This window comes from Chinchilla lanigera, unplaced genomic scaffold (genome assembly GCF_000276665.1).
Source record: "Chinchilla lanigera isolate Chin_1 unplaced genomic scaffold, ChiLan1.0 scaffold00022, whole genome shotgun sequence".
In the NCBI taxonomy this organism is placed as follows: domain Eukaryota; kingdom Metazoa; phylum Chordata; class Mammalia; order Rodentia; family Chinchillidae; genus Chinchilla; species Chinchilla lanigera.
Genome location: NW_004955423.1, coordinates 28260158 through 28281060, shown reverse-complemented (window position 1 = coordinate 28281060; position 20903 = coordinate 28260158). Strand labels below are relative to the sequence as shown.

Sequence of the window (20903 nt, the reverse complement as noted above, 5' to 3'; positions counted from 1 at the left end):
AACATTGTAAACAAATGTGTGTACTTGTATGTACATATTCTATGCTAGAGCACCCTAATACATTGTGACAGTTAAAGCGAGTTATCAGCATGACTGGCCTCATGCCTCCCAGGGAGGTAGTGAAGCACTCTTCAGGTGTGGCTGAGGGGGTCACAGAGCTGTGACCTTGGGCTCTATGACTGGTCCTTGACCCTTTCCTCCCTGACACTCTTGCCCTGCTGTGCTTCCTGGCTGCAGGAACTGAGCAGCTGTGCTCCACCAGGCCCTTCACCATGCTGTCTCTGCCTTGGAGCTAGCCAACCATGGACTGCATCCCCTGGAATTGAGTCAAATTAAACCTCTCCTCCTTTAAGGGTGGATGTCAGGTATTTTGTCCCAGCAATGCAAAAGTTGAATAATATGTATGTATGAAGAAAACCTTGACAGAAATAAAGGGAGAAATACACAGCAACACAATAATTATAGGATATTACAATACCCCACTGTCAATCATGGGTAGAACATCCAAACACAAAATTAATAAGAAAACAGTAAACTTGAACAACACTAAGACCAGATGAATTATACAGATATATGAAGAATATCCTACCCAACCGCACCAGGGCCCCAAGTGTAAGTGGGACATTCTCCAAGATAGATCATATTTAGGGCACAAACCAAGTCTTAACAAACTTAAGACTGAAGTCATACCAAGTACCTTTTCCAATCACAATGAAATGAGACTAAAGGTCAGTATCAAAGAGAGATTTTTAAATACATGGAAATTAGGCAACCCATTCTTGTACAATGAATAGACCAAAGAAGAAGGTAAAGTTAAATTAGAAAATATTATGAGACTGACGAAAAAAAGCCATAACATACCAAATTTTATACCTTTCAGCCAAGATCTGCTGAGAGGGCCTTCACAGCAATAAGTGCCTATGATAAAAAAGAAGAAAAGCCTCAAAAGAAAAACCGAACTTTATACCCCAAGGAGCTAAAAAGTAAGAGTAAACTTAGCCCCAAGTTAGCAGAAGATATAAAAAGATTAAAGCGAAATAAATGAATTCATAAGAAAATATTAGAAAAAAACTAATGAAACTAAGAATTGAGGCTTCTTTTTTCACAAAAGAGCTCCAAAAATGATCAACCTTTAGCTGACTGAAGAAAAAGAATGGAGAAAGACTCAGATAAATGAAATCAGGAGTGAAAGAAGACATTTAAACTACCACCACAGAAATAAAAATAATTATGAGACTACTATGAATAACTACCCACAGCCAAATGAAATAACCTAAGACAAATGAACAGTCCTAAAAGTACACAACCTGCTAAGACTGAGTCACGAGGAATGGAAAATTTGAATGACGCTTTAAGGAGACTGAATCAGGCATAAACACCTCCAACAAAGAAAAGCCTAGGACCACACAGCTTGACTGGAGAATTCTACCAAACACTTTAAAAAGAAGTAACAACAATCTTTCTCAAAATTTTCCAAGAGAATTGAAGGAGAAGGAATAGTTCCCAACTTTATTTCTAATATTGCCATTTTATTTATTTACTAGTAATGTGTGCAGTACACATTTACAGTTATTGTGGGAAATTGGTATGCTCATGTAGTACATGTTAATTATCTTGTTCTGTTTTTCATCCCTCACTGTTACGGCTTGTGTCTGGACGCCCCCACAGCCTCATGCGGTCATGGGGAGGGGCGCTTTTCTGAGGTGGCTGAATCTAAAATTTGTGATTGGTTCATTGTCTAGTGCTGGGGTTGGGGGTATGAGTGCTACACCAGCCCGAGGACAAGTAGCCTGCGACAATATAAGGGAGAAAAAGAGGCTTGCTTCCCCCTTTTGCTCTTGCTGCTTTTGCTGTCTTCTACCACCTAGCTGCTATGAACAGTTGCCCTTCTGCCATGTGCCACCCTGCCTTGGATCCAGCTGACTATGGACTAAAACCTCTACAAAATGTGAGCTAAACAAACCTTTCCTTCTTTAACTTTGGATATTGGGTATTTTGTCTCAGCAATGAGGAAAAAGTAACTAAGACACTCACCTTTCCTTCCTCTCCCTCCCTCCCAATAGTTCCAAACTCTTTTCATGAAGCCAGCATTATTACTCCATTACCAAAGACAAATAAAGATATTGCTAGAAAAGACAAATTGCACGTCCATATCTCTGAGATATATAGATGAAAAAGCAACACAATACTAGCAAGATGATCTTGCCACATAGGAAAGATCATACACTATGACCAAGGAGGTTTTATCCTGAAGTGCAAAAATGGTCCAATCTATGAAATTAACCAATATAATATGCTATGTTAATCAATACAATATGCCATGTTAACAGAACAAAATATTTCACAAAATCCAACACTTACTCAGAACTCAAAAGACTAGGAAGAGGAGGGAGTCCCCTGGGTGGGTGTGCTGAGAGCCCCGTCTGACAAGCTCATCACTCACATGGTACTCAAGGTCTCCAAGGTCAGGAGGAAGGTGAGCTGCCTACAGTCAGCACTGCTGGTCAGTGTGGTCCTGAGTTCTTACGAGGGAGGTAGGCTGGCAAAGGGACCCGGAGGCATCCACAGAAGAAGAACAATTCTCTGTCTGCAGGTAGAAAAACTGTAGGTTCCACAAAAAGGTAGTTAGAACTAATAAATAAATTTAATAAATTTGCAAGATACAGAATCACACCCAACATTTGTTGCATCTTTATACAATAACAGCAATCCAAAATGGAAATTCAGAAAACTATCCTATTTACAATAATATTAAAAAGATTAAATTATTTAGAAATAAATTCAACCCGGAAAGTGAAATACTATACCATTGAAAACTATAGTGTTTCTGGAAGAGATCAAAGAAGATGAAGGTACAGACAATGGCATTTCATATTCATAATTCCAAAGACAATATTGTTAAAATGTCCATACAATCAACCATAGCTACTGAGTAAATGTGAGCCCCATCAAAATCCCAATGGCACCTTTTTTAGCAGAAATATTTTCTAAAATTCCAATATTCACATGAAATGTAAAAGACCCTGATTACACCAAAAAGTCTTGAGAAGGAAGAGCAAGCTTGGAAACTAATGTTACTTGGATTTAAAACATATTACAAAAGTACGTGTTGTGGCTTAGGTGTGGGCTGCCCTCCAAAAGCCTCAGTGTGTCTGGAAAGTGACTGGATCTTGGGGTTCTGTACTCATCACTGGACTGATCCACTGATGTGTTCAATTTGCTGATGTTAGGAGGTGCTGGTCAGGGCGGGTCACTGGGGCAGGGACCTGCAAGAGCTTCCTTCCCTCCCAGGCCCTCCCTTCTCTCTGCTTCCTTCTGCCAGGACGTGAGCAGCTCCCTCCACACAGGCCCTCCCACCGCACCGTGTCTGCCAATGGTGACTGAGACAGTGAGCCCAGGTGACCCTCCCCACCCTTACTTGTGGGTGGTGAGCACCGTGTCTCAGGGGCAAGACAGTGACTAAGATAGTTCGGTCCTGGCAGGAGGATGACACATGGTCACAGGGCAGAACAGGGAGCCCAGCAGCAAGCCCACAGATACATGATCAGATAATCTTTTACGAAAGTGCTAAATCTATACAATGGGAAAAATAGTCTTCAACAAAGAGTGCTAAGAAAAGATGCAAAGGAATGAAATTGGACCTTATCTCACATGATACACAACATAATTCAAATTAGCTTAAAGACTTCAATGTAAGACTTGAATCATTTAAAGCTCTTAAAAGGGAACATAAAAGGAAGCTCCGTACTATTGATCTCAGTTGTGGTTTTTTTTTACTATGACACCAAGAAAACACAAGAAACAAAAGCAAAAATAAATAAATGTGTATCAGGTTAATAACATCTCTTAGTTATTGTAGGTTGATCAGGTCCATAATCTCCTGAATGAGTATATGGTGAAGGCTAAATAAAAAGAGGCAAATGGAATGATTTCAGGGCTCCAGCAGGATCAGAGCCCTCTCACAGAATTAGAGATTCTCTCAGGGCCACGACCAACACCTTCGCTGGTGGCCCGTACTTATTTGGTTATCAGGATAAGGGAGGGGCATACTTAAGAAGGGTGGAACCACTCAAGGATTTCTCTAAGTAAGGTATTAAAGTAATCCTTAATAAGGATTAAGTTAATCCACCCAGGAGTGAGATTCCTGAGGCTACAGCCTTTATCTAGTTGAGGTTGGATCCAAGTGTCCTTGGCTGTGATCTTGTCTTATCTTTTGAGGCTTCATCCACCATTACAGGCCTCAGCAGGAACCAGTGACTCACAGAGGTTCACTTACTATGAGTTCATCCCCATCTCCAGACAAGGAGCCTAGGCCTTGAACAGACTCACAAGTACACACGAAAAACCAATTGGTTAATTTATGTCCTGCTCAGAGCTGCTTCACAGTAGCCTCCATCAAATGGGAGCCTGGTGCAGTGGTGCATGCCTAGTAATGCTAGCCACTTACGAGGCTAAGGAAGTAGGATCTCAAGTTTGAAGTTTGCCTGGGCAGCTTACTGAGACCCTGCTCACAAAGTACAAAGGGCTGAGGATGCAGTTCAGTGGGAGAACACCCCTGGGTCAACCCCCTGTGTTGCAAAACAATCCTGATGGATGAATGGATAAAGAGACAAACAAGCAGAACTACATTAAACGATGAAGCTTCTGCACATCAAAGGAAACAACCAACAGAGTGAAGAGACAACCTGTAGAATGGGAGAAAATATTTGCATACATATCTGATGAAAGTAGTATTCAAATGTATATGGAATTCCAATTCCATTAGCAAAAATAAATACCCCAAAATCAGAGCAAATAACTTTAAAAGTGCTTTCTCCAAAGACGACACAAAGAGCCAACAGGTACATGGGAAGAGCTCCCATAACATTCATTATCAGGCAAATGCAAGTCAAACCCAGGCGAGGTGGCACCTCCAGCCTGAGAGTAGCAGGTGGTAGACAGGCCGTGAAAGCTGGAATGCTGTGCACCGTGCAGGACGTGGAACACGGCATCGCTGCACGGAGAATGGTGCAGAGGCTCCGCTGCAAAGTGACAGTGGATCTACCATAAAATCCAGTAACCTCACTTCTGGGTATTAATCCAAAAGTACTGAAATCAGGAAATTCAAAAGATATGTGCCTCCCCTGTTCATTATATCATTATTCACAATGGTCAGAAAGTAGAAACAACCCAAGTGTCCATTCACAGATTCATAAATGAGTGGACAAAGAAAATATGATTCACAAACATTGTAAAAGAATAAGGAGCCTCGAATAGGACATGGTGATGCACACCTGAAATCCCAGCTCTCAGGAGGCTGAGGCAGGAGGCTGGCAAGTTCAAGGCCAGCCTGGACTACATAGTGAGACCCTCTCCTAAAAAAGAAAAAAGACAAAAAAGGAAAGAAGGCTTGAGACACATGGGGCATTAAAGGGGTCAGTCACAGAAGGACAAAGACTGTACAGACCCGCTGACTGAGGGATCCAGTGTGGCCCAACTCGCAGACACAGCGGTCGAGCAGTGTGGTCAGGAGCAGACAGAGGAGGAAGGATGGGGAGCTGCTGGTCAGCAAGCGCAGTTCCAGTGAGGCTGGCCGGTGTGTGCAGAGTTAGCAGTGCTGCACCCTGCACTTGGAAATGAAAGGGCTAGTGGTAACAACAATCACGCTTCTTTTGAAATCCCCAGTGACTCAGTGAGAAAACCCAGAAAGCAGCCATGCATCAAGCCGGGTCATTCAGGAGGCGTCCAGACATCGGCAGTGCAGGCCCGGCAGAACTCCAGGGGCCCGGGCCCCGTCTACACTCCTGATGTTTTCCTGGGGGAAACAGCTCACCTTGGAGCACCAGGGGGCTGGGGGCCCAGTCCTGGCTAGAGCCATGTGTCCAGGTTCGAAGCTTGGTCCCCCTCCTCCTGCCGCAGGCAGTGCCCAGGGAGCCCAGTGGCTGGCAGAGGTAAGGACAGGCTGACCAGGAGGGGGCTTGGAGGCCAGTTACCAGGCAGCACACATGGCTTTTTTAAGGTTTGTGTGCTCCAGTGTAGAAATGGTACCTATTCATTAAAAGAGCTTTTGAAACTGTGTTAGAAGCCAACCAGGAAGAATTCATAACTCCATCGATGATATCCACAACCATTAACACCTAGGAATATCTTCTGTCCGTCTTCCAAAAAATAACTCGTGGGTTTTCACCAACCTGTGTTCATTCTGCACGTTCAGTTTCGTAGCCTGATTTTTCACAATACTATAGCAGGACTCTTTTTCCATTTGTAGTTTTTCTCTCATATGTAACAGACCTTGATATCTCTGAGCAGCACAGAACTTTTTTTTCCCCTCACTTCTTCAGGGCTTTAAATAATGTTAAAATGAACATAGTAGTCGAACTACATTCTGAGTGATTATGGTGGAATTATGGAGCTAAAGAAATGGATGGTGTCATGGTGTGTGTCTGCATGTCCCCCAAAATCCTCATGTAGTCATGGGTTAGGCTTCTAGAGTTTATGATTGATTCATGGTCCAACGTTGGAATTATGGATATGAGCGCTACACCTGCCCTGGGGCGGACAGTTTGCACACAGTGTGAGGGAGGGAAAGAGGCTGCTTGCTGCTGCTCCTCCCTTTTGCTCTTGTTGCCTTTGCTGTTTCCCACCTCCATGAACAGTTGCCCTCTGCCATGTGCCACTCTGCCTTGGAGCCAGCCGAGTATGGACTGAAACCTCCACGAACTGGCAGCTAAATAAACCTTTCATTCCTTAGCTATGGGTGTCCGGTATTTTGTCTCAGCAACAGAGAAAAGTAATCAAGACAGATATGTTCTGAATCTCTTTATATACAGTATCAAACAACTTAGATATTTTACTTATGTGTAGTTACATACATGTTTTCCAATTCTGGAAACACATAGCTAAGATAATTTTGCTGCTAATTTCTGTTGGTTTATTGAAAGGAACAGTTAATGCTTATTTTTTTCTTAATTTTTTGACCAATTCTGCATGCTTATGTCTGGTAATCTGAACAACTACTTTGAAGATGACAATATACAATATAACAACCATTACTGATTTTCTACCATCTTGTTTTGCACTTCTGTATAGTTATTAATTTTTTTAAATTTTACTCACTTTAAAATAAAAAAACAAATTCTAGAAACAGAAATAGAGATAAAATAATAATGTTTATCCTTATTCCCTCGAGGTCAAGAGGCTGACAACTCCCAAATACTCTAGTCTGTTCTGCACATTCTCTGTAAACTCCCCATGACACCCATGTGATCACCAAGCAGAGCCCTTGCCAGGTTCTTTGGGAGCAGGTTGCCACATCAACCCATGATTCTAGAAAAGCAAACAGGTTTTATTGATTAGCTGCACAGCAGAGCACGCCCTGTCTGTCACTGCCAGTTCAGCCTTGCTCCTCCCCCGTCCCTGAGTTGCCGGTCCCATGTGGGGCCACCGAAAGAACAGCTGTCCAGAGCCACTGGGCTGTGGACCCTCCAGTTCCTGAGGAGCTGGCCCAAGCATGGGCATTGATGCTGCAGCAGCGTCCTCCTGACCCAGTGCTACCAGGGCTCCCCCAGGAGGGCCTGGGCTGCATCCCAGGGGTGTGCCCTCATCAGATGTGCACAGGCAGAGTGGGTCAGAGACAACCACCCGGCATCAGACTCTGCCAGGTCCAAGTCATGGCTCCACCTCCTGTGGAAGGTGGGACCAACTCTCTGGGCCTCAGTCTCCCCATCTGTGCCATGATTCATAACTGTGTCCACCTCCCAGCTTTGAGTGGTGGTCAGATGAGACGGCAGGCAGGTGGAGTAGCTGACATCAAGTCCCAGCAGGTGCCCCATCCACTTCAATGTAGTTCTTACTTCCGGGAGTTCTGGCAGGAGCTTTCTACTCGCATGTTCACGGATACATACTTCCCTTTCCCTGTTGACCTCTGAGCAGAAATCACTTTCGTCCTTGACAATTCCCAAAATGGGCATTATGGCCATGAGTCCAGAAGTTCACAATGTTATCGTATTTACCTTATCTCAAAGGTAATTCATATCTCAAGGCAGTCAAAATTACCATCAACTGTTGTCAACAAATACACTTATGTCACCACTCCCTATCCCAGGAGCTTTGTATGGCGATATCATCTTCAATCTCTGCAAGACTATGGGGCATTCTCACCACCATTTTGCCAGTGAGCAAGTCCATGTGGCAGTGTAGGATATCCGTGGCAGCCCCATGCCTAGAATCCAGGCTCTTTGCTCTTCAGCCGGGGCCCCTCATATATGCCAGGGCCACCCAGCCCTTTCCAGTCAAGGGACAGAAAGCAAAGGTCCACGGCCTTTCAAGCCATCTGGTCTCCATCCTAGTGACACACCTCTGCTCTCTTAGCACAAACACCGAATAAACAAAGCCTCATGAGTGAGCGTGACCAGGGCCCAGAGGCCTCCTTGTGATCGCTGAAACCTGGGTTTCACACACTTTGCATGTGTCGCCATCTATTACCCTTCGCCCTGTGTCTTCCAACCATTTGCAAAGGGAGAAGCTGCTCTTAGCCCGTGGGCCATACAGAAAGGAGCAGGGCATGCAGGCCATCTCCAGAGAGAAGACCCGGTGCAGGGAGGCGAGACCCTCCCGCCACACCACGGGAGACAGCTCTGGGAGTCGGCTGGCACCGGGCCCTTGGTTCCTGCTGTTGCTCTTGATCCTGCAACCCTTCTGCTCCACTTCCAGTGCCAGCACCTGCCACTCTCCCTGCCACCCAGCAGGCCCACCCTCCTCACTATTTCTTGCGGGACCGGCTATGCCTCATGCTGGGCAACCCTTGCATCGCATCTTACGGCTGCCTGTGCGCTCCTGGTCACCACTTAGGACTGGCTCTGCCGTGATTAGACGGGCACCGTGGTCCTCCGCACAGGAGGGGCTCCGCAAGTGCGGGACAGGGATGAGGCCAGGGACGTCAGCTGCACGTCAGCTGTCAGTGCAAGCCCGGAGCGCAACCTGGAGTGGAGAGAAGCCGGACTGCCCTCAGGAACACAACCCACAGTGGGTGTGGGAACCCCATTCCCCAGGAGCAGTCCATGCTCCCTGCGAGGTGGAGCCCAGCGTGCAGACACAGTGAGGAAAGACACAGAACACGCATCTCCTCTTTGTCCCTCCACACCCAGGGACGAGGCACCGCCCGAGGTTCCGGCTCTGCGGGGAGAACCCTGGAGTGCCCTCCCAAGCCGGAGGTGCAGGACCCACATCCCGGGGAGGTCCGGGTTCTGCTTGGGAGGGCACTCCAAGTCACTTCCAGCACATCCACTGCCTGTAAAATGGCAATGACCTCTTTTTAGTATGTTGTAGCAAATGAAAGAACCTGACTAGGGGCCCAAGGTTAAAAAATTGGGAGTTGGGGTGCAGCAGGAAGGGGTGCATGCTCTAGGAGCTTCTTCCATCCCCCACCAGACAGGCTTCCCCTCTTCCAGGCAGTGCAGGAGCGAGGGCCTCTCCCCAGAGTCCAGCTCTGAAGCATAACTTAACCACACCCCATTCTTGCTTCAGATTCAGGGATCTCTTATCTTTTCCTTGCCCAGATGCTGTGTGGGAGAGGTATGCTGAGGCGGAAACATCTGGATTACGAAACACTGATTTCCTGTGCATGGCCGCCCTCCCCACTGCCCTTTCTCCACAGCCAGTGTCCAGTGCAGAGCACAGGAGCTTCTCCCTTGTGTGTGAAGAGGAGGGGCTGCTCCCAGATCTACCAGGTCCATTCTGTTAGAACAGGGCAGGAGGCCTCCTCCCTGCCACCTGGGAAGTGGGTATAGCCATGGGTCATGTGTTTCCAGCTAACGGAGCTGTTGGAACCCACTGGCATGGGTAGGTCTGTGGGAAGCCACTCCGGCTGGTGGGGACACTGGAGCCGGGACCTCCGGGTTTTCTCTTTGCCACAGTCAAGCTAAGGGCTCTTCCCAATCGACCCCCCTCTCACTCAAAGGCCTGGGGGTCCCTGCCGTGGAGGGGGTCCCAGCACCCTGGCTCTGGCTTGGGAGGGCACTCCAGGGACACCCAGCCTCCCAGGCCCATGGGGTCTCCCAGCTCTCAGTTAGGACTGGCTTGGTTTCTAATTCACCCTGCAGGTCCCAGTCTGGTCATCCACCCCAGAAGACTCCATGTTCACAGACCTCCTGAGTCCTACACACACCCAGCTTGCTGTTGGGAACCTCCCCGGGATGTGGGTCCTGCACCTCCAAAGCTACCCAGCAAGGGACTGTGTCATCCCCAAGAGCAACCCAGCCAGCGGGGTGAAGCACAACCAGCAGAAATGGCAGCCAGAGCCACGCACATCAGCATGAACTCAGGGCAGTCAGTGTGGGGGCAGCCGTGGCCCGTGGCGATTATCCCCACAAGCACTTGCTCCTGGACTCCCGGTGACTCTCTGCTCGGCCTCCTCTTTTTAAATTAAAAAAAAAAAAGTCATTTTTGTCAAAATTCTTTCTCCTTCACCATAAACCAAAAGCATACAGGACACACCTCACTGCTCGAGGCTCCATGCAGCACCCTGTGCAGGCCTGGCCCGTGGAGCTGGGGCCTAGGCGGGCTGCCCTGAGCAGGGACACAAGTGCAGACCTGGTGGGCAGGGAGGAGCACAGGAAAGAGAAACCAACGTGTTTCCAGCACCTGCTAAGCACCGTTGGGGAACTTTGTCCCAGTACACAGGTTAGAGGTTATTTAACTCTACACAGTCCCAAAAGTCAGCCGTCACCAACCCACTTACAGATGAAGCCAGCAGAGGACATGTGACGCCCACCACACACCTGTGATCTGCAAGGCAGAGCCCACCTGCATCACACTGGGAGACCTGGGGTCCCCTGGGTGAAGCCACATCTTTCTTCTTTGCACTCTGAAACCCTGCCCGGTAGCAATCACCTGTCCCCAGGTTCATGTTTATGACAGATTAAGTGGCATTCCTATCACATTTGACACACTCAGCCGTGCTACTTCACCTCCACATTTTTCTAAAAATGACCCACCCAAAGAGCCAGACAGAGGACCAACCCCACACAGGAAGGCATAGCCAATATCTCCCCATTCACAGTGAGCCCACCATCCACCTGTGGGGTGGGACCCCTGGCAAAGGAGTTGATGCTGCTAATTTGCATGAGTTCAGATTGCCTGCACCAGCCAGGCAAGGGCTCCATGATGACCCCTAGAATCGTACATCCCTGGAAGCTGGCTCACTCAAGGTGGTTCAGATGCCTCCTCTGACCATTTCAACTGTGCCCATGGAAGCATCCCAGAGATACTTGGCCATTCAAAGGGTTAAAGGAGGCCCAAGCTGCACTGCTGAATAAAACATACTTCATAAACCCCACAAAGTAGCAAGTTTCAGGCAGCCTTTCCCACAACTTTAACAAAAGGTGTCTGAGTGCTGTGAGTATGTGTGCTGTGAGTGTGTGTGCATGTGTGTTGCAGTCCTGTTCCGTGAGGATCGCGGCTCCCCCGATGTCTGGGAGAGATCACTTCCCCTGTAACACTAACACCCTGAACAGGGGAGCAGCCTGGTGAGCAGAGCGCTCCTCACCGCACTTCTTGGCTCAGTGAAGAATCGGAAACAGATGGCCGTGCGGCTGGTTCCCACCCGAGCCCACACTGCCAGCCTGTGGTCTTCAGCGGGCTGCTGCTGGCAGTGTGTGACTGGAACGTAGTAGGACAGTGGCAAAAGAAATCAAATCTTTTCCAATGAGCAGTGCATTCTAATGAAATTTGACAGATCTGACATTCTACACCCAACATCTAGTTAGAATATATTAACCTTTTAGTTTTCCTAAGCGCCTCGCGGAAAGTTGTGAATGTACTTATTACAGGGTTGCGTTGTGTTCATTCTTACTTTTTTTTTCTTTTTTAACGAGGGGCAGAGAGTTTCGTCCAATCTTGGGTGACAGCTCGGTAACAGAAAATCCAGAGAGAGCAAAAGTCAAAGAGTTTACAAGTTGAAATGAGACACAAGAACTGCCACCAAAAAGAAAACCAATTCTTTGCAGAACACAGCAGAGAAAGAACACACATGTATACACACATGCACATGTGCATGCCCATGCATACATGTGCACACACACATATGCACACACTCACAATCCCCAGGCAGATCATCCGTATGCCTGGGGCTGGCTAGACCTGGCACTAACAAATTGGGTGTTTAGTGCTGCCCTCTCCTCCCTGGCGTTCACCTCTACCATTCGGTGACACAGCCGTGCCATCAGTGGTGTGTGCCTAAGCAGGGGACGTGGCCACTCTCTCTGGAATGGGACAAATCTTCACCGAGGAACGCAGCACCTCCCAGGCTGTGGGGAACTCGACTCTCCCTTCGTGCGGCTTCCTCCTCTCGACCCAGAGCCCACAAGTGACCAAGCACCCAGGGGTAGGGTCACAGGGCGAGGCTCTGAGCACCACCCTTGGGTTGGAGGAAGACCTAGGTGTGAATGGTAAACAGTCCCTCTGCAGAACAGGCTTTTCTTGTTTCTATCTTAAAAACCCGCTGCCCCTCTCAAAACTTCTCCACAGCCTCAGCCACATTCCTCATTTCGTCTTGTCCAGCACCCTAGTGACTCAAGGTCACCTAGTGACTCAAACACCCAATTTGTTAAGCCACACATTTCACTCTATAAAAGGAAGGCAATGCATTGCCCCAGAGCTCTCACCTGACACAGGCCAGGCACAACTTCCGGGGCTGAATCCTTACTCTTCCTGTGTAGCTTGCAGCTTTAGGCTTGACCCCTACTCGCCCTGACCTGCAGGTGGAAAAACACCACACCATCCCTGCAGGTGTGGGAAGTTTGTGTGCTACATCACACCTGAAAGCACCTCAGGAGCCAGATGAGCTGCAGGTCTGGGGTCTTCTCCCTCTTTGGTTTCAGAGGCTGCACCACAGCTGTTGTGATCCCTGCACATGGGTCCTCCTCCCACCTCGGACTCTGGAACCCTAACAAGTCCCCTCAACCTCTGGAGTCTGCTTTGCAGTGTGTAAAACGGCACCTCCTGAGAACCTACCTGGGAAAACAGAAAGAACTTGGAATAGTGCCCGGCCAAGAGCAAACACACTGTGTGTTAGTGGTGATTATATGCTGCATTCAAAGTCAAGTTGCTCTCCGAGGGTTTCACATTTCCAAGGGTCCTGGAAACACAGATTAAAAAGTAGAAAAAACTTAATTGGATGCACTGAAGAATTTGCCATTTAATGGATGAATGAATGAATAAAAGACATATGTTCCTCGAAGACCGGCAATAATAAAGCAGTCCGTCTACACCAAGTACAAATGGGCCGTGCGGGCACGGGAAGTGACAGGAAGTCAAAGGAGCTGGGGATCACCAGGACCCAAGCGGCCAGGGACTGACGTGGGGAACCAGGCGGCAAGCTGACAGGGAAGCGCTGAGTATGTGAGGAGAACGCCACCAGAGTCAGATCACCCGTGCTCTGCACCATCTTCCTCTGACCCCGTGGTCCCCCCAGCTTACCCAATGCTCAAGACTCTCAGGCGAGGAAGAGGCAGTCCCTGCCTGCCCTCCAGGCCTCAGGGTGATCGCAGCAGTGGGTGCTGGGTGCTGCGGTGCTGGGAGCAAGCTCGGGTTACCACACAAGGCTGGAGGGAAGGAGCCTGGCACGGACTCCCGGGGCCAGGCCACCATCGCACATCAGGGACCGTGCGCAGTGTGCGCTGTGCGCCTAGCTGTGACTTGTGGATACGCGTGCACACATGTGCTGAGCGTGTGTTACAGCCTATTTTCCAATCAGTATGGAGCACAGAGCCTCCAGGAGGCTGAGTGGCCTGGGAGAGTGGCACAGTGCCGGCACCGCAGACGTCCGCCCCTCTGTTCTGCGGCATGCCTGTCCACCACCGGAGAGGCCGGCGGTCCCCATCCTCTGAAACCCTTGGGGGTCTTCCCAGTAAAGGGGTGCTGGTTTATCGGGGTGCCCTAGGCCCCATGAGCAGAGTGGGCTGGAAAGTGACTCGCGCTGAGTCCGAGGCTCCCTGCAGTGAGCCGTCAGGACCTTCCTGGGGCCCTCCCGCTCCCTCTGCTACCACCCTGACTGCGAGGCCCGGGGTCCAGATCCCTCACATGTCCTCAGAGGGGTCAGAAATCCCAAATTCTGGTGGCCCGTTTCCGGACAGGGGTGCTGCTTCTGCCTTAGACGCACTCACGTGCGCTGGGGAGAAGTATTCAAATGACAAGAGTTAAATTCGAAACATGTAGCCGCTTTCTGTTATTTTTTTTTCTGACTGAAGGCAAAGCATTTAGATGTTTGTTTCCAAAAAGGCATCTGTCAGCAATCAGAGGGGAAAAATGCATAAAGCAAATGCAATTGTTTGGAGTAGCATTTCCTGGATCATGTTAAATGCTTCAATTGCTCCCCATTATGCTCACCAAATAATTTTATTTCCCACAATAATTGCAATATTCAACATGTTGTATTTAATCTTGTTTTAAGGCTGTTAACGGCGGGCCACACTGTGAAAGGACCGATTGCATGTGAAGAAGGACAGCTTCCCCCAGCCTCTCAGAGAACAATGATGAAGTTAAGCACACCTAATTGTTCTGGGTCTAGACCTCCGTCACACAGTCCGCGTATCGTGTCCGTGTGCAACCCGCAGTGCTAGTGCCTCACGGCTTTCCCGGGTCCTGCACGCACAGGGCGGTCTGCACTCCCTGCCCCTCTGCTCCCGCGTTCTGAGGTGATGGCCATGCACAGCGTGGCTCAGATGGCAGCTCCTCCCTCCTTCAGCTGCTGCAAGCCAAACTTGAGAAGGCAGACTGTGGCCCAGAGTCCAGGGCCCCTGAGCCTCCAAGCCTGGACCCGGCAGAGATACCCTGAAGGAGGTGGACCCTGGTTTTGTCTGCTCATCAGAGGCGAGGAGGATGGCTACCGTGAAGCAGGAGGCGGATTCCAAGACAACACACACTGCATTTCTTTTCTTATTTTCCTTTCCCTTTTTTGGAGGGTGCTATTTTATGTTTTTCAGAGTTTACAACTTCTCTCCTTATCTTTCTTCCAATGCTGAGCCGAAGAAAACCCAAGTCACTGTAGGATGCTGCACTTGCTCAGGGCAGGTTTTGGCCGAGCCAGGGCAGTGGTCCTGGGTTAGGGCCAGCTGTGGCTCCCTAGCTCCTAGGCACTGAAGCGGGGTGACTGAACATTGCTCAAGCCACCCTTCTCCTGAGAAGAAAGGCCTAGGTGACCAAGGGTGCAAGCCGACTCCTGAAAACACAGCAGCATCTCCTTTGCATGGCTGTCCTCAGCCGCTTTCCCATTAGAATGAGAGTGAGGAGGAAAAAACACCGTGTTTATTATATTCGTGCCTCGCTCTTGGAGCCCTCTGTGCATTGTGCCCAAAACTGGAAAACATTCCTGGTGAAACTAGATAAAATTCTCTTGAATAAAACAGCTACGTACTGTATTACCATGGTTTTAAATGGTTAAAATAATACCTTCTAGGGAAAGTATCAGAAATAAGAAATCAAAAAAAGTACCCAATAAGGCCTTGTAGCTTAAAATGTGACCTGAATAAGTTAATCTAAATATCATTCAGACAAAAATGGGACTAGAAAGAAATCCATGGGCTAGTGCTGCTGGAGAGGCAGAACTTTCTAAGTAATCCCAATGGGGTGGCCTTGAGAATTAGTGGTGGTGAATTCTCCCTGTCTCCTGCCCCCACCCCTGAGGGCCCACACTGCAGGGTTAGAGGACACAGAACCACGGCCCTCATGGAAGCTCCTGGGACGGGCCGCTTACATTCACAGAAAGTAAGGAGGGCCTTGGTGTGCTGCTCTCACGTAGGGTACTCTGCAGTCCCTCCTGTCACTCCATCTGAAGGAGTAAACCAGGACAAATGCAAATCGTTCTCTCTACTTCCTCCTCCCTGCTTAGTCCAGAACAAAATAACTTGAAATTTAGCAGCTGTCTGAAGTTTTCCTCACTTAAAAAAATAAATTGTTTTATAGCCCTTTTTATTGATAGGTCTATGTTGTGGTTTGTTTTTATTTTCTTTCAAAAAAGAGAGAGAGAAAAAAAAAAGAAAATGGCTAGGTTACAAAAAAGAAATCAGAAGTGATTTTCCCTAGTTAAGGAGGTACTTGTGTCAAGCACAGCCTCACTTGGGTTAAACTAATTAATAATGCCCGATTACTTTATTCGCGAAGAACAGAGAAGTCCAGAATTAATTTTTTAAAAGGCCTCCCAAAATATAGGTGGTGCGTCGCCCTGCCTGGGAGAGGACTTGTATCCACAATTTGTTTATTTACTCCCAGAGAAACACACATCTCTACATAATGCCACTGACCCAAAACCCCAGGGGCTGCAAAGCTGTAATTTCCTAGCTAGGCTCCTTTGCAATGAAATTCACTAACAAATACAATTTTTAAAAATAAAGTAAAGAAGGGGCAATATTTTCTCCTGGAATTTTTTCCCCCTCCTTGGGAAAACCTGTTCAGCTATTCCCAGATTTAGTTTGAGACTTTTCCATTTGCTTCCAACAGAGATGTGTAAGACAGCAAAACTGAAAAACTCAACTAAACATTTTTTTTAAATGCGCAGCTCACGTTCTTGAGAAAAGTGGCTGTGAAAAACAGATACTGAATCAGACTTAAAGTGAGGGGGGCTGGGGGAGAAAAGCCCAAAACATCGCATGATAGTCTCTAAGCAGTTCCATCTGTCAAGCAGAAATTTTAGGCTAATAGCCTGTGGCGATCTTCCTCCCCGGCCACTACCTGCCTTTGTCCTATTAAACCTCTTTATTCTCCTTAAGAGGGGGGGGCGTTGTTGGGAGGAGAGGAAAAACCTTGCAGACCAAAATCATCTGAGTGATGAAGCCCTAATTTTAACCACCTCCCTTTGATGTGAGCAGTGGGCTCGCGTTTGGAGAGAGGAGAGACAGCCCTAGCAGCACACTCCATCCACTTCACCTTGCTACTGGGTCTGGAGAGATTGGTTCATTGTCAAGGAGATGTTTTTACCCATGATTCCATATGGTGTGGACCGGACTACATGTTGCCCCACATGCCACCGCAAATGTTTTCTCAATTAGGTGTCTTATCTCCCGTGAGCTAGCATCACATGAAGCCTGCTGACAGCATAATGGCAGGGAAAGCTTCCGACGGCTCCATCAAATGGCAGCTCTGCTACGACATCTCGGCCAGAACTTGGTGGATGGTGAGTTGGCAGCCGGGACTGCCTTTTTTTTTTTCTTTTCTACTTTCCCTCCCTCTTTGACAAAATGTCCCAGACCTCACATTCATCAAATTCGCATTTGATTTTTTCACACTCTTCAGCGAGGCAGCCGCCGCACTGCTGCTTCTGCCACCCCCTCCCTGCACTCTGCGGCTCTGCTTCCAGCAGCGCTGGCCCTCTCTGCCGGGAACAGGGTCTGGAGTTTGCTTCTCTGCTTTTAAATTTTTTTTAACAGTATCAAAAGTTTTAAGGTGGAGTGTGCGTTCTGGCCCGGCAGTGTTGGGGTAGGAACCGAGACACGCGTCTGCCCCTGGGGCTTTGCCCTCTCTCTAGTTTCACGTCCCCTTACTTTGTTCCCAGTGGTCTTCCCGGCTTTGGTATTTTCGGAGGATGCATGGTGGGCACTGGGCAAAGCCAGCCCTGCGTGGATGCGGGTCCTGCCCGCCACAGGACTGTCCAAGTCACCGGCGCGAGTGCTCCGGCTCCCCTCTACCTGTCGGCCAGCAGGCCCAGAGTGGCACTACCTTCCCAGTTTGTTTGTGTCAGATCAGGTCCTGGTCTCCCGGGGGCTCTGGCTCCAGTGGCAAAGCCCCACACCCTGCCTTCCCGGGCTCTGGGTGTGAGGAAGTTCTCATAAAGTCCCACCATGTGGCCGCAGAACGAATTAACTCCCAGGTCCTGGTCAACCAGGCCAGACCACCTCTGCCTCCGCGGACTCTGAGAGGTGGAGCCGGCAGGGAGGTGCACAATGGCTCATTGTCCGGAGGAAGCACGTCCTCGCCTCGCCGCTGCCCTCGTTAGGGTGGTGTCCGTTAAGGATTAATTCGTTAGCAGCGCATTTCTAGTTTTCCATAATTATTATTCTTGCGGCAAGCGTGAATTCTTCCAGGGAGTGAAAAAAAGTTGCTGCCGGGACAATGAATGTATTATCCGTTCTTAACTGGACCGTGAGCTTCAGCTCGTTTCTCATAGATATCAGTTTAAGAGAGAGAGATGCTGAAGGGGAGACTGGTGCGTGGGATCACAAAACGGGACGTGGTCGGTCTCGCTGTGTGACCTGCAGAGTGCTTTCCCCTGCGTGGACCGTGGCGGTGCCGCTGTGGCGAGTTTTAGGAACTCAGAGGACGGAGAAGCTTTTAGAAGTGAGCTGCCGCAGGATGCCATTCGGCTGCTTCTTGGGGTGCAGAGTGTCCGTTCCAAGGACTTGGCGAAAGTGCTTGTGGGTATGTGTGTACGTGTGCGTTTTAACCTGCGATTTCTTAACCGGACGTCAGGAACTCCACCAGTGATTTCCGGACAGTGTTACGCGCAGCTTTTGGCTAAGGAGACTGGCAGCAGACTATCCATTTCGACCCTGAACTTCTATTCAGGGCACTTATTTCCCCATTAGAGTTTCTGCCAGCAGGAACAAGGTTTACTGTGTGCAGTGATGCTGCTATTGCTTTGCCTTCCGTTGCTCGTTGAACAGTGGAATTGAATGTACAGATTGGGCTGGCTATTATTTTCTAGACTAACTTGTAAGCTTTGAAAAAACTGCATGCTGATGTCATGTTCTGAGGGAAACATGCTATTTCCTCGTGTCTCAGGAGCACCTAGAGCTTGTAAACTGCTACTTTTTGTGGCAAATTGCGTCATCTTTATTTCTTGCAAAGACCTCCAAATGTTTCTTTCTTTAAACTTGGAAAACTGTAACTTCTTTCTTCTGTAAACTTTACTCGGAAGTGGCTTTTCATTTAAAATTATTTTACAGATGTTTTACCACCGGGAAGATAACATATAAAAGTGGTGGAAACATTTAGCAATGCAGTTGACTAAAAATAAACAATGCTAAAAGCTACATGCTGCTGCTTGGCTGCAAACACAGGGAAGTGTCTCTCAACTTCAGTGATTCTAGATCTTTGCTTTGAAAAGGGGGTGAGAAATCAGAGTACTCTCTGAAGAAGCTGAAGTTACCAGAGGGAATAAATCGATTTTTTGTTTCCTTAAAGGTGACCGTATAGCATAGCATTTAGATTTACCAGTTACAAATAATTCTAGTGTAAATGTCCTATGATCGACAGGAAATTGAGGAAGAAATAGGTGAAAGGGGTGAGGACTAATTAAAATTATACAAATTTCGCATTTCCTCTTAGATCTCTGTCCTAGAACAACACTCACCCTCTCCTCTGCACGCTTTCTCACAATCCCAAACAATTTTCTCAACTGAGAAAAATTAAACTTCCCCCTTGTTCGTAGGAGTCCTTAATCAAAGGACAGCACGAGCTCTGGGTTTCCCAGCAAAGGCGAATAAAGCTTTAAAATTACCTCACCGTCGTCCGGCGCGCGGGCTCTGCTCCTGGTGGGAGCCCGGCTCGGCTCTGCACACAGCATACAAAGGCACGCAGTGAATGCCCTCGCGGCCCGGCCTCAGCTGCCAGCTCCAGGATATGCAATTTTGCTTTTTAATGAATCGTAAACAATTTGTATGGCAAATGAGTTTGTTTGTTTTAGTTTTGGGGCATATGTTGGACCAGGTTGTAGAAGTCATTGCCCACTCTAGAATTTTCGGTGAGACGGGATAGAGCGCGGACAGTTTTGAGTTTTCTAAATAATAAAGACACGCTAGGATGAAAGAAACCGGTTAATAAAAGACTGGGAATAACAACCTCCCTTCTCCTTCTCCCCTCTCCCCCCCAACAACTCGTCTGGCTTACAGTAGGGGTTTAAGTGCACTTTTTCATAACTATGTAGAAGTCGGTCGACTAGGTTAATCTTTAATTCATTTTACGTATAAACTTTAGCTCTGACTTAGAAAGGCTTTTTGTTTAAGAAACGGTTGTTTTGTAACTTAAAATGCTGAGCAGGGACATCTCTGTTCTGTCATTGTTTTGCTGTTACTGAAGCTAATGTCATGAGAAACATGGATTATAAGAAATGATAAATGCATTTTTATGTCATAGTGGAGCAAGGGATGGCTCTGAGTATCCCAAAGTCAGACAGAAACTTTTATTCAAACTTGCAGAGTTGTAAACAATTTCAAAGTTAATGAGCGGCCCGGGTCCGAGCGTGCACATTTGAACAGTAATTACCTTTGGCGCTGCCGCTTATGAGGGAGCTTTTGATATCCGAACCACTTCTCCACTGCTTTAATCATGCAAATCAAGAAATGGATATTACATATCAGCTTCATCTAGACGTGTTGTCACATCTAGAGTTGAAACCTCCTGAAAGAAAACTAAAGAAAACCCTCATAAACATTTCCTTTGCTCTAAATGAAATGGAAGCACCTGGATGCTCCAAGCTACAGTTCTTTGCAGGAGAATTCTCTCCCTTCTACCCACGGGTATAAAAAGGGAGCCAGAAAAAACATCCTCCGCTCTGTGAGGGTTTAGTGATGCCAGTTTGACGGACAGGTTTCGTGTGAATTCCCACATGCACTTGTCTTTCTCTGACCATTCAATTTTAAAACTCCTAGTGGCCCCAAATGGTGGTTCCTAAGTCACTCTATGACCCTTCCTGCCTAGGCCAGCCCCTCAAGCACTTATTCCAGAATTATTCTCTTTAGAAATTGATGTACAATTTTTCAATCAGTAATTGTGTGTCATTTAATCCAAATTTTTACAGCCCAAACTTTGTACAACAGGAAAACACGGGCAAGCAGGATGCTCTATGCCTTTTGGCATAAATGTCTATTTTTAAAAGTACACGTGTAAAAATTAGCAAAATTCTTCTATGAGACAGTCTTGCTTTCAACAATTTA

At 47.7% G+C, this 20903-nt stretch overlaps 1 long non-coding RNA gene across 1 annotated transcript; it reads right to left on the bottom strand.

Annotated features, from left to right (window-relative positions):
• Positions 1-2449: 2449 nt before the first annotated feature.
• Positions 2450-19531, bottom strand: LOC102014148. The gene is made up of 3 exons (XR_261015.1): positions 19469-19531; positions 12991-13114; positions 2450-2602 (listed from the first exon to the last, which is right to left on the bottom strand). It is a non-coding gene; the product is annotated as an uncharacterized LOC102014148 (long non-coding RNA).
• Between the last annotated feature and the right edge of the window lie 1372 nt (positions 19532-20903).